Here is a 12,139-nt window from a genome sequence, read left to right as displayed (position 1 = left end):
GAGGGCAAAGAGAAGCTGAATCTCTCATGCATTGATGATGGTAAAACAAAATGGCATAGTCACTTGAAAATTAGTCTATTTAAATTAGTTTTTGTTTTAAAAAAAACTAAATATGGGGTTCCTGGGTGGCACAGTCTGTTGAGCGTCTGACTCTTGGTTTTGACTCAGGTCATGATCTCAGGTTCATAAGACTAAGCTCCATGTTGGGCTCTGCCCTCAGCATGGAGTCTGCTTGAGTTTCTCTCTCCCTCTCCTTCTGCCCCTCCTGTTCGTGCTCTCTCTCTCTAAAATAAATAAATCTTTTTAAAAATAATTAACAAATGAATAAATATAAGCTAATGACATGGCTCAGCAATCCACTGCTAAGCATTTTATCCTAGAGAATAAAACTTATGTTCACACAAAAACATGTACACAATTATTAATAGTAACTTTATTTATAATAGCCAAAAACTGGAAATAGTAAAAATATCCTATAATTAACAAATGACTAAATAAACTGTAGTATTCATATCATGGAATACTGTTTATTACAAGGAACAAGTTCTTGATACATGCAACACTTTGGAGGATCTTAAGGACATTACACTAAACGATAAAATCTAATTTCAGAAATAACATACTTTATGATTCTACTCATATGACATTATTGAAATGACAAAATATAGAGATGATATTTAAACCAGTGATTTCCAGGCGTTAGGATGGTGGGGAGAAAGGCCATGAGGGTGACAACAAAGGAGTCACACAGTAAGATCTTTGTGCGATGAAACAGTTTTGTATTTTGACTGAAATGGTGGTTAAATGAATCTAGTATGTGACTACAACAAACAAATAAAACTCCATACACACATTGTATCAATGTCAATGATTTTAATATTGTACTGTGGTTATATGAGAGGTATCCATTATGGAAAACTGCATGAAGGGCATATGGATTCTCTGTACTATCTCTGTAACTTCCTTCAAATTTATAATTTCAAAATAAAATGTAACAATAATATATAATGGATAAGGGAAGTTATCCCTTAACTTCACACAGCTAAGTTTCATCTGTGTGAAGACACAGATGAAAGAATACTGGCCATGAGTTAATAATCATTAAGGCAAAGTGATGAATATGAGGAAGTATTATACTCTTGCCTGATTTTGTATATATTTTGAATTCTTTATAATAAAAAGTTTTAAAAAATCAGGCAGTATGTCCTATTTACTTCTATATCCCCAGTGTCCAGCATGTAGATGATTAAAACTATTTGCTGAGTAACAAACTATAAGAAAATCAATCTCTTCAATCTTTTTTTCCTCCAAAATGAACAGTGTAGTATTTGTCATTGTGACAGGGTTAAAAGACAATTAATATGTTTTAATATATAAAATATGAACAGAACATCAGGGAATCATGGGACAACTTCAGGCAACCTAATCTACATGTATTTGGACTCCCTGAAGGATAGAAGAAAGAAGGAAGGAGAGAAAAATATTTGAAAAAATAATGGCCCGGATTTTCCAAATTGGATGAAAACTATTAACCCACAGTTCAAGAAAATTCAATAAATCACAAACAAAAGAAACATGAAGAAAACTACATCAAAGTGCATAATAATACCAATGACGAAATATTAAAAGTAGCCAACAGAAAGGATGAATACCCAACTTTTATATCAACATGGGCAGGACTGGAAGAGTTTATGCTGAGTGAAATAAGTCAAGCAGAGAAAGTCAATTATCATATGGTTTCACTTACTTGCGGAGCATAAGGAACAACATGGAGGACATTGGGAGATGGAATGGAGAAGTGAGTTGGGGGAAATTGGAGGGGGAGACAACCATGAGAGACTGTGGCCTCTGAGAAACAAACTGAGGGTTTTGGAGGGGAGGGACGTGGGGGGTTGGGTGAGCCTGGTAGTGGGTATTATGGAAGACACTTATTGCATGGAGTACTGGGTGTGGTGCAAAAGCAATGAAAGCTAGAACACTGAAAAGAAATAAAATAAAATAAAATGGAAAAATATAATGTAAATAGCATATCTTTGGAAAAAAAGAAGATCCCCCACCCCCCAAAAAAGTAGTTAGAAAAGAAAGTTACATATAGAGAAACAAAAATAAAATACAGCATTTTCAGAAACAATACAAGCAATTGAGAAGTAGATCGAATGAGTTGAACTATATATAACTCTTAACATTTAGCAAAAATAAAACAATCTACCGTATAAAAAGAAAAAGTACAACATGACCGAATGGGATTTATCTGAGGAATGTAATGTTAGTTCAAACGTTTGAAAACTATTCAGTGGAGTCCACCTGCTAACAGACTATGAAGAAAAATGATACACTCATCCGCATAGATACAGAAAAAGCATTTGACAAAACCTAACATCATTTCATGATTGAAAACCCTCAGTAAACTAGGAATAGAATAGAAATTCCTCAATGTGACAAAGGACGTCTATGGGAAACCTACAACTAGCAAGCATGATATTTAATATTGAAGCATTGAATAGTTTCCTTCTAGATTTGGAAAGAGCTAAATATGTCCTCTCTTTCCACTTCTTTTGTACGTTGTACTAGAAGATCCCGCCAGGGGAATAAGGCAAAACAAAAATAAAACAAATAAAAACATATAAATAGAAATAGAGGAATAAAACTGTATTTGTTGAAAGCACAGAAAATCCTAAGGATTCTACAAAAAAGCAACAAAATCTTTAAATGAATTTAACAAGATTGTACATTAAAAGTCAATATACAAAATGAATTATATTTCTATTTATATAAACAAGGCATAACTAGAAAATGACATTTAAAAAACAATACCTTGGGGTACCTGGGTTATTTAGTTGGTTGAGCATCCAACTCTTGATTTTGGCTCAAGTCATGACTCCAGGTCCTGGGACTGAGACCTGCATTGGGTTCGGTGCTTGGTGAGGAGTTTGCTTGAGGATTCTCTCTCTCCCTCTGCCCCTCCACCACTCACACTCTCTCTTTTTCTCTAAAGATTTTATCTATTTGAGAGAGTGAGTTTCAGAGAGAGATTAGAGAATGAGTGGGAGGAGGGTCAGAGGGAGAAGCAGATTCCCTGTGGAGGAGAGAGCCTGACATGGGCCTCGATCCCAGGACCCTGGGATCATGACCTGAGCCAAAGGCAGATGCTTAACTGACTGAGCCACCCAGGCACTACCCCACCCCCAAAATAAGCAAATCTTTAAAAATTTAAAAATAAAAAATAATACTAGTTAAAATAGTTTAACATGAATACTTAGGAACACGTAACAAAATATGTTCAGATCCTATAAACTAGAAAACATTAAAGAACATCTAAATAAATGAGAGATATTCAGGTTTTTGGAAGGACTAATATTATGAAGACTTCAAATTTTCCCCATTATGGTCTATAGAATCGTAACTGCAATCAAAAACCAATGTGGGTTTTAAAAATAGAATTTGATAAGGTTATTCTTAAATTCATATAGAAATACTATCTAGAGGGGCGCCTGGGTGCCCCAGTGAGTTAAAGCCTCTGCCTTCGGCTCAGGTCATGATCCCAGGCTCCTGGAATCAAGCCCCACGTCAAGCTTTCTGCTCGGCGGGGAGTCTGCTTCCCTTCCTCTCTCTCTGCCTGCCTCTCTGCCTACTTGTGATCTCTGTCTGTCAAATAAATAAATAAATCTTAAAAAAAAAAAAGAAAAGAAATAATATCTAGAATAGCCAAGATGATTCTTGATGAAAATAAGTTTTTTAATGAAAAGAAAAAAGTAAAAAGACTTACAATACCTGATTTTATGGCTTATCATAAAACTTTGATAGGCAAGACAATGTCATACTGGCCTTAGGATCAACATATAGATCAGTGAAATAGAATGGACAGCAACAATTTCAGTGAAGGAGCCTGAGTAATTCAGTTAGTCAGAGAATAGTCTTTTTAACAAATAGTGCTGGAATAATTGGAAAGATCTATGCAAATAACAGGAGCTTTAGCTCTTATCTTACTTGATAGACAAAAATTATCCCAAAAGAATTACAAGAATTAAAGGTAGGAATTAAAACCATAAAAATTCTGGGAGAAAATCCTTGTGACGTTGGGTTAAGCAAAGTTTATTTATTTATTTTTTTAGATGTGCCACAAAATGAATGAACCATAGAAGAAAAACGTGGTTATATTGGACTTTATCAAAATTAAAACTTTAGCTTTTCAGAAGGTACTGTTTAAAAAATGAAAAGGTAAGTCAGAAGGTAGGAGAAAATATATTCAAATGTATCTGAATATTCAGATATATCTGAAATACATTTGTATCCATGTTATAAAAGGAACTATTACAACTTAGTAATTAGAAGATAAAATTTTGAAAAATGGAATGATTTCAACAAACATTTCAGAAAAGAAAGACACTTAAATTTCAAATAAGCACAGAATAAAATATTCTGTGTCATTAGTCATCAGGAAAATGGAAATTAAAACCCCAGTGAAATGCCACTGCACCTCAACTTAGAATGGCTAAATAAATAAAGCTCACAGTACCAAATGTTGGCAAAAGTATGGAGCAACTGGAATGCTCATTCATTGTTGGTGGAAAGGTAAAATGATTTGGTCACTTTGGAGAAACAGTCTTACTCCTAAATATTTATTTAAGAGAATGAAAGCATAATCCCACATTAATACTTGGATTCATATTAACTAAAAATTGGAAACAATGTAAATGTCCAACAACTAGTTGAATGAATAAACAAATTGTGATATAAGAATACTTTGAAATAACTATTAAGCAATAAGTAGAAACAATTTACTGATGCATGCAATAACGTGGTTGAATCTCAAAAGCATTATACTCAATAAAAGAAGACAGACATAAGAACTATATGATGTATGTCTCTAGTTATATGAAATTAGAAAAAAATAAAACTACATTAGATCAGTGATGTATAGGGACTGGAGGTTGGGAGATGAAATATACTGCAAAGCGGCATGAGAGACTTTTTCAGGCAATGGAAATGCACTTTGATGGCTACAGTGATTATGTGACTCTATGAAGTTTTAAAATTCATCCAAGTGTATACCAAATATTAATATTACTGCATTTAAATTATGTATATTAGATATTACACACATACATACATGTATGTTACAATATATACAAATAATATATATTACATATACATATTGCAATATATAGTATAATATATAGTGTAAATATTGTGTAATATATAATAGCATAAATATGTATGTATCTAATATAATATAATAATATTTCAATTACATATATACACACACACAGACATAACGTATGTTTATACAGCTGGTAGCAGTATGTAGACTGGATGAGATTAGAAAAAAGACTAAAGTAGAGAAGTCATTTATTAGGTTATTGCAGAAGGCAGGGTAATCCTGGTAATCCTGAAGAAAGCCAGTTGTAAGGAGATGGGAGTAAAGAACATGAAACAGATGTTGGAGATATTTCAGAATTAGAACCATTTCACAGAATTTGCCAGCCCCTGTTCTTTCTCTTCTTCTGGTGTAAATAAGAAATCCCTCACCTTTGGTCACGTATGGTGGTCGCAGGGACAAAGAAGGAGTTTGGATGTCCATGAGACTAATACAGCCTTTGTCAATTTGAGGTAGAGGGATTATGTTTGGGCAAAATCACCCGTAAGCTTTCCTCACTTTATGTCCACTTCCTCAGTTCCTTATCCCAGGAAATTCTGACACGTTTTTTTTTTTTTTTTTTTTTTTTTTTGTTTTCTCATTTTATTTATTTTTTTCAGCGTAACAGTATTCATTCTTTTTGCACAACACCCAGTGCTCCATGCAAAACGTGCCCTCTCCATTACCCACCACCTGTTCCCCCAACCTCCCACCCCTGACCCTTCAAAACCCTCAGGTTGCCCCAACCTCCCACCCCTGACCCTTCAAAACCCTCAGGTTGTTTTTCAGAGTCCATAGTCTCTTATGGTTCGCTTCCCCTCCCCAATGTCCATAGCCCGCTCCCCCTCCCCCAATCCCACCTCCCCGCAGCAACCCCCAGTTTGTTTTGTGAGATTAATCTGACACGTTTTATATAGAGAGAGCTTGCTTTGAAAACATACATGATTCTGATTCAGTCTTAACCTCATAACAACCCCAAGTTCCCTCTCCAAAACCTGAATTGAGAACCATTGGTCTACAATCTGATAAGAAATGCCCAGGGGAGATTCTCAGATCAGTTTTTAGATATGCTGAGTTTGCAAAGAATTCCAGGAGGCATGTCTGGCAGGAAATTGAAAATGAAGATAGGGAGTTCAGGAAATTCGTTAGGGCTTATAAGATTACATTGGAAATCTTCAGTGTGGGGATGATATTTTAAGTCATTGAAGTTGAAGAAATTATCAAAACAGTAGAGCTCAGAATTGAATTCAATAAATTATCTGTAATTAAAGGACAAGAGGAGAAAAAAAGAGCAAATGAAGTGGATAATAGTGATGAGCCCCAAGGGAGATCAAGGACAGTGTTACAAGGTCAAGAACCAAAACTAAAGTGTAATCCCAAAGAGAATCAGAATTTATTGTACTTACATGGTTACCCAAAACAGTTCCTCTAACCACCTCTCTTCTATATTAAAGATAAAGGTGAAAGATCTTTGGAGGTTTCTTAGGACCACATATATTATCTAGATAGAGTTGGGTGTGTAACGGAGAAGAATTATGATATTTTTAAAAAGAGATTTAAATGGAGATATTTTAAATATTTAAAGGTAAGTCTCATGCATGTAATTCATTTTCCAGAACATGACTGATCACTTTGCTTTCAAAGACAGAAAGAGTAAAACCCTGTCAGTTACATTTTCAGATGTCTCAATTTGAACTTCATTTTAATTGTAAAATGCTGTTATGTCATTTCTAAACCAGTTTATGAAGGATTACTTTGACATACTTATGTAATGGCTTCTATCAATCATCTCCTTTACAATTGTTCAATCCCAAATTTAACTTACAGTACATTCAGCTAGGTTGACTTAAATAAAAGCCATGCTATGAAAAGTAAGGAAACTCTAGAAATCTTTTTAATCATGCATAGGTATGTAGATTCCAAATGGTTCTAATCATAATTCTTAGTCAAACAAATCAGTCTGAATGATCTACGTGCCAATATTGAAAGAAGTAATAATCTAATTCTGTTCAAGAAAACTTTATTTAACATCTATACAGTGCCAGGGAACATATTGATAGAAAGAAAAAAAAAAGAAGAAAGGAAGAAAGCGAAACAAAGAGAGGAAGAAGAAGAAAAAACAGTCTTACTTCAAGTTGTTCACTAGTGAGGGAAGCAAATAACTTCTTTCCAGTTCATCACTTGAAAGTCATGCATATGTCTTTATACTTAGTTTTGTGAATTTCAGACAAAGAATTTGTCTTTGATTTTAAGTTTTAAGTCTTAAGTTTAAGTTTTAAGTTTTTTAAATTTTAAGTCTGAAGTTTAAGTTTTAAGTCTTCGATTACTTCTGATTTAAGATGGCACACATTGAAAGAATAAACATATTAAATGCATTAGTGAGGTTAACAAAAACAGGTATAGAGAAAATGTAGATAATTAAACTTTCAGATGTTATTTTTTATAAGTTGGTATCATTTATACTTCTGAACTTAACTAAAGCTTAAAACTGTTCTAAGGCTTTTCAAATATCCTGTTTTTCTTGAAAGATTTTTCCATACCAGTTTGTATAAGTTATACTGCAGAATTAAAATCTTAGTGGTTTGACACATCAAAGTTTATTTCTTGCTAATACTACTGTTGTTGTTGTACAACAAGTACAACAAGTACAATCATCAGGACTCTGATGATTATTGTTACTTAAGAAGCCAAGGTAATGAAGGCTCCTTTTTCATTTTTATTTTTTCAGGTTTATTGAGGTATAATTGACATATAAAATTGTAAGATGTATTTAAAGTGTGCGTCGTGGTAACACATATACATTGTGGAATGGTTCCCACCATCTAGTTAACATCACATCACATAATTTTTTTTTTCAATGAGTTCTATTCATCATTTAAGTTCTACTCTCTTAGCAAATTTCAATCATATAGTACAGCATTACCAACTATAATCACCTCGTTATTCCTTAGATCTTCAGACCTTATGCATCTTATGGTTGAAACTTTGTACCCTTTCATCAACTTCTCTTTATTTCCCCCATCCCCTCCTTCCTGGCAACCACTTTTCTACTTTCTAAGAATTGAGACTTTTTTTTTTTTTTAAGATATCATACTTGGGGCACCCCGGGTAACTCAGTCATTAAATGTCTGCCTTCAGCTCTAGGACCCTGGGATTGAGCCCAGCATCAGGCTGCCTGCTCAGTGGGAAGCCTGCTTCTCCCTCCCCCACTCTACCTATCTGTGTTCCCCCTCTCCCTGTGTCTCTCTCTGTCAAATAAATAAATAAAATCTTTAAAAAAAAAAAAAGATATCATACTTAAGTGATACCAGGCATTATTGAAGCCTCATTTTTGATACATGCCTCTATTGTTGAACCAAATGGGGAGAAAAGGAAATGTAGAAAGTTACACTCTAACTCTTAAAGCCTTTATTGTTCACATTTCTTTGGTCCAGTCTAGCCACATGCCTATCAAAGGAATGAGGAATCACAATCATGCCATATGCCTAGAATAGCGGAGAATCAGAAATCTATGTGAACAGTCCTTATGACTCCCAAATCATTTCTTTTCTCTTCTTCAGAAACAACCATCTTGCGTATGTTAGATTTCTGCAAATGTTTTTTCTGAAATTCCCCATATAAAGTTTTTCATTTCTTTGGGTGATATTTTCTGTAACTTATTCTCCATATTTCTGACTTTTTCAGTTGCATTTATCCCATTTGGGGGGTTACTTCTAGAATGTTTTTGTCTTTAATTTTCAGGTCTTACGAAAATGCTTTTTATTTCTTTCCATGGTCTTGTGATCACTTTTTGTATACGTGTATGATTATTTTGAACTTTTAAAATTTCTTTATTTTAGAAATGATAAATTATTCTCTATAATTCTACTATGTAGAACTATGTGATTTAACTATTCCAGTGTTTTTTAGATGCTTTTGTTCATGGCTCCTTTTTCTTTCTTGTTTCCAGTCTATTTTTTTTTCCTTTCTCTTTACACTTTTTCAGGTGTAATCCCTTGATAATATCTTTTCTGAATATTATTGGGCTTTGAATTGTGATGGGACCTGCCAAAGGATGGTTTTGAAATTTATTACAAACATTGCTCTCATCAAGTTATTTCCTTTGCTCGAGGAACAATGTCTTAGATTGCCAAGTATAGTAACCTGGCCTTAATAATCTTTTTTAAAGTTCTTCAATTCTCCTTCCTATTGAGTTATCTCCTTGGCAGAGAACCTAGGTCATGGACAAGAGAACTGACATGTACACCATGGTTTTTCCTTTAACATATGTGTTTCAGTCAGTCTAACAGGGCATTTTAATAAAAATATACATTATAGTATGTGTCCTTTAGAATGTGACAATCTGGGGAATGAGATTTGTTTTTGGCTCAATATTTTTAAAATAATATGTTTTCTTCTCTTAGGCCAGGTGTGTGTCATAATGTAAAATTAGGAGTTTAGGCAATTTCTTTGTCTTAATGAAGATTTTTCTTTTTATTTATTTTCTATTTTTGATGGGTTTGAAGTGGAAAGGTAGAATAAAAAGGCCTTTAACCAATTGCCTTAATTGGACATTTTCATTCTTTAAAAAAACAAAAACAAAAATCTGTTTACATGTTGTCTTCCCACTGAGTAGTGACTTTTTTTTTCCCATTTTATTTTTTCAGCGTAACAGTATTCATTCTTTTTGCACAACACCCAGTGCTCCATGCAAAATGTGCCCTCCCCATTACCCACCACCTGTTCCCCCAACCTCCCACCCCTGACTCTTCAAAACCCTCAGGTTGTTTTTCAGAGTCCATAGTCTCTTATGGTTCGCCTCCCCTTCCAAATTTTTTTTTTTTAATAAACATTTAATGTATTTTTATCCCCAGGGGTACAGGTCTGTGAATCACCAGGTTTACACACTTCACAGCACTCACAATAGCACTTACCCTCCCCAATGTCCATAGCCCCCTCCCCCTCTCCCAATCCCACCTCCCCCCAGCAACCCCCAGTTTGTTTTGTGAGATGATTGGGAGGGAGACAAACCATAAATGACTCTTAATCTCACAAAACAAACTAGAGTAGTGACCTTTTTCAAGACAAAGTTATTGCTTATCTTTTTATCTTTACCACTGAACATAGTGAGCCCTCGCCAAATGGTTTTGAATTGAGGTGACGTGGGTTGAATTTGTAAATATCTTATTATCTACTGTAGGTCAAAAATGGGAATGCATGGGCACCTGGGTGGCTCAGTTGGTTAAGTGTCTGTCTTTGGCTCAGGTCATGATCTCAGGGTCCAGGATCGAGTTCTGCATTGGGCTTTCTACTCAGGGGGGAGCCTGCTTCTCCCTCTGCCCTGCTGCCCCGCTCCTGTGTGTGCACAAGTGTGAGCTTGCTTGCTCTCTCTCTCTGTCACAAAAATAAAATCTTTTTAAAAAATGGGAACTAAAAAATGTGGACATCATCATATCTCAAGACATTCCCACTACTAGAGAAACATATCAAAATACTTTGTACTGGTTTTGGAATAGGATCATTATTATTTTTTTTATGCAGAAAGCCAGCAGGTTTATGTTACAATTCAATTTTCAGTGCTAATAATAAGTTGCTTTCACTTCTACTAGGCAACTGAAAAACAAGTGTACAGAGGTATATTATTCCCCCGCCAGTGTTAAGGGAAAGCCTAGTACTACAAGTCAATAGCTACAGGAATTCTATTCAGCTTGTAAATCTATACCACAGTCCAGCATTTCTCAAGATGGTCAACCTGTTTGCCTTTACAGGTGATTCAGACATGCTGATGGACGAACATGGGAGAGGTGAGAGGGTTCCTCTTTTGCCTGGTGTATTTATCTATGTCTTGCAGAGAAATAGAATCAATTAGATGCGTGTGTATATAGACAGAGAGATGGAGAGAAAGACTTATTTTAAGGACTAGGCTCATGTGATTGTGGGGGTTGGCAAATCCAAAATCTACACACAGAACAGCAAGCAAGCTAGAGACTGAGAAAAGAATTGATGTTGCAGTCTCCAATCCAAAGGCAGTCTGTAGGCAGAGTTCTCTTTCCTCAGATGACCTCAATCTTTTCTCTTAAGACCTTCAACTGATTAAATGAGGCCCACCCACAGTATGGAGTGTAAACTGCCTTGGTCAAATTCTACTGATTTAAATATTAGTCACTTGAAGAAATACCTTCCTAGCACATCTAGACTGATTTTTGACAAAAAAAAAAAAAACAAAAAAAACAAAAACAAAAAAAAAACCCTCATTACTGTGGCCTAGCTAAGACAACACATAAAATTGGCCACTATTTCTGGCATGCTTAGAAGAATTACAGATTAACATCAATAGACCTGGCTTTTAATTCAAGTGCTGTTGTGCCACATTAAGTGACGAAGGGGCTGCTGAGACATTTTATTCCACACAAAGTATCCCCATGGGAACAATGTAGAAGTCAAAGTCTCAAGCAATAGTCTTTGTTGTGGTATTCAGATTTATTCTGCCTAATAAGTATGTTATTGTAAAAAATTCTTGATAGCTTAAGGCATCTAGAAAGTAGCACATTTAGAGAAAATGACAGCATCATTATTAGAGCTGAAACTTCAACATCTCCATTCCCCTACTTCACATGATGGATAATTTGGTACTCACTCATGTATGCTTTGGCTAAATTTTGAGATTTATAATCAACCCGCAAAACGAGTCCCAATTTCACATGAGCTGAATGAAGACTAAAAATCAAGCAACAAATATTAGGATTATCCTTCCATTACACTTCTTTTGAAAAATGACTCCTTGCTGCCATGTGAAGGATTCTCTAAGCTTTAATACTGAGCAGAGATTTAAAAGGATTAACAGGAACCACCTTCCAGTAAGCACACAGAATGCATTTTAACATCTAGTATTTCATCTTTATTTGAGTACTCTCGAATTGTAATGCTCTGATCCTGTAGAAAGACTGGCTGGTATTGTCCATTATTATTCCTGCTAAGTTATTCACAGTTCCCCACTGACCTTTTTTCCAGCAAGTTTTTCAG

At 34.8% G+C, this 12,139-nt stretch overlaps 1 long non-coding RNA gene across 1 annotated transcript in view; it reads left to right on the top strand.

Annotated features, from left to right (window-relative positions):
• The window catches only part of LOC123946897, an 86,493-nt gene extending 75,573 nt beyond the window's left edge, over nt 1–10,920 (top strand). The window contains exons 2-3 of the long non-coding RNA XR_006819673.1: nt 4,113–4,218; nt 10,885–10,920. This is a non-coding gene — a long non-coding RNA (uncharacterized LOC123946897). The remainder of the gene's footprint in view (nt 1–4,112; nt 4,219–10,884) is intronic.
• The last annotated feature ends 1,219 nt before the right edge of the window (nt 10,921–12,139 follow it).

The sequence above is a fragment of the Meles meles genome, chromosome 7 (genome assembly GCF_922984935.1).
Source record: "Meles meles chromosome 7, mMelMel3.1 paternal haplotype, whole genome shotgun sequence".
NCBI classification, from domain to species: Eukaryota; Metazoa; Chordata; class Mammalia; order Carnivora; family Mustelidae; genus Meles; species Meles meles.
Note: the sequence above shows the minus strand (reverse complement) of the source record. Positions and strands in the feature narration are given on the sequence as shown.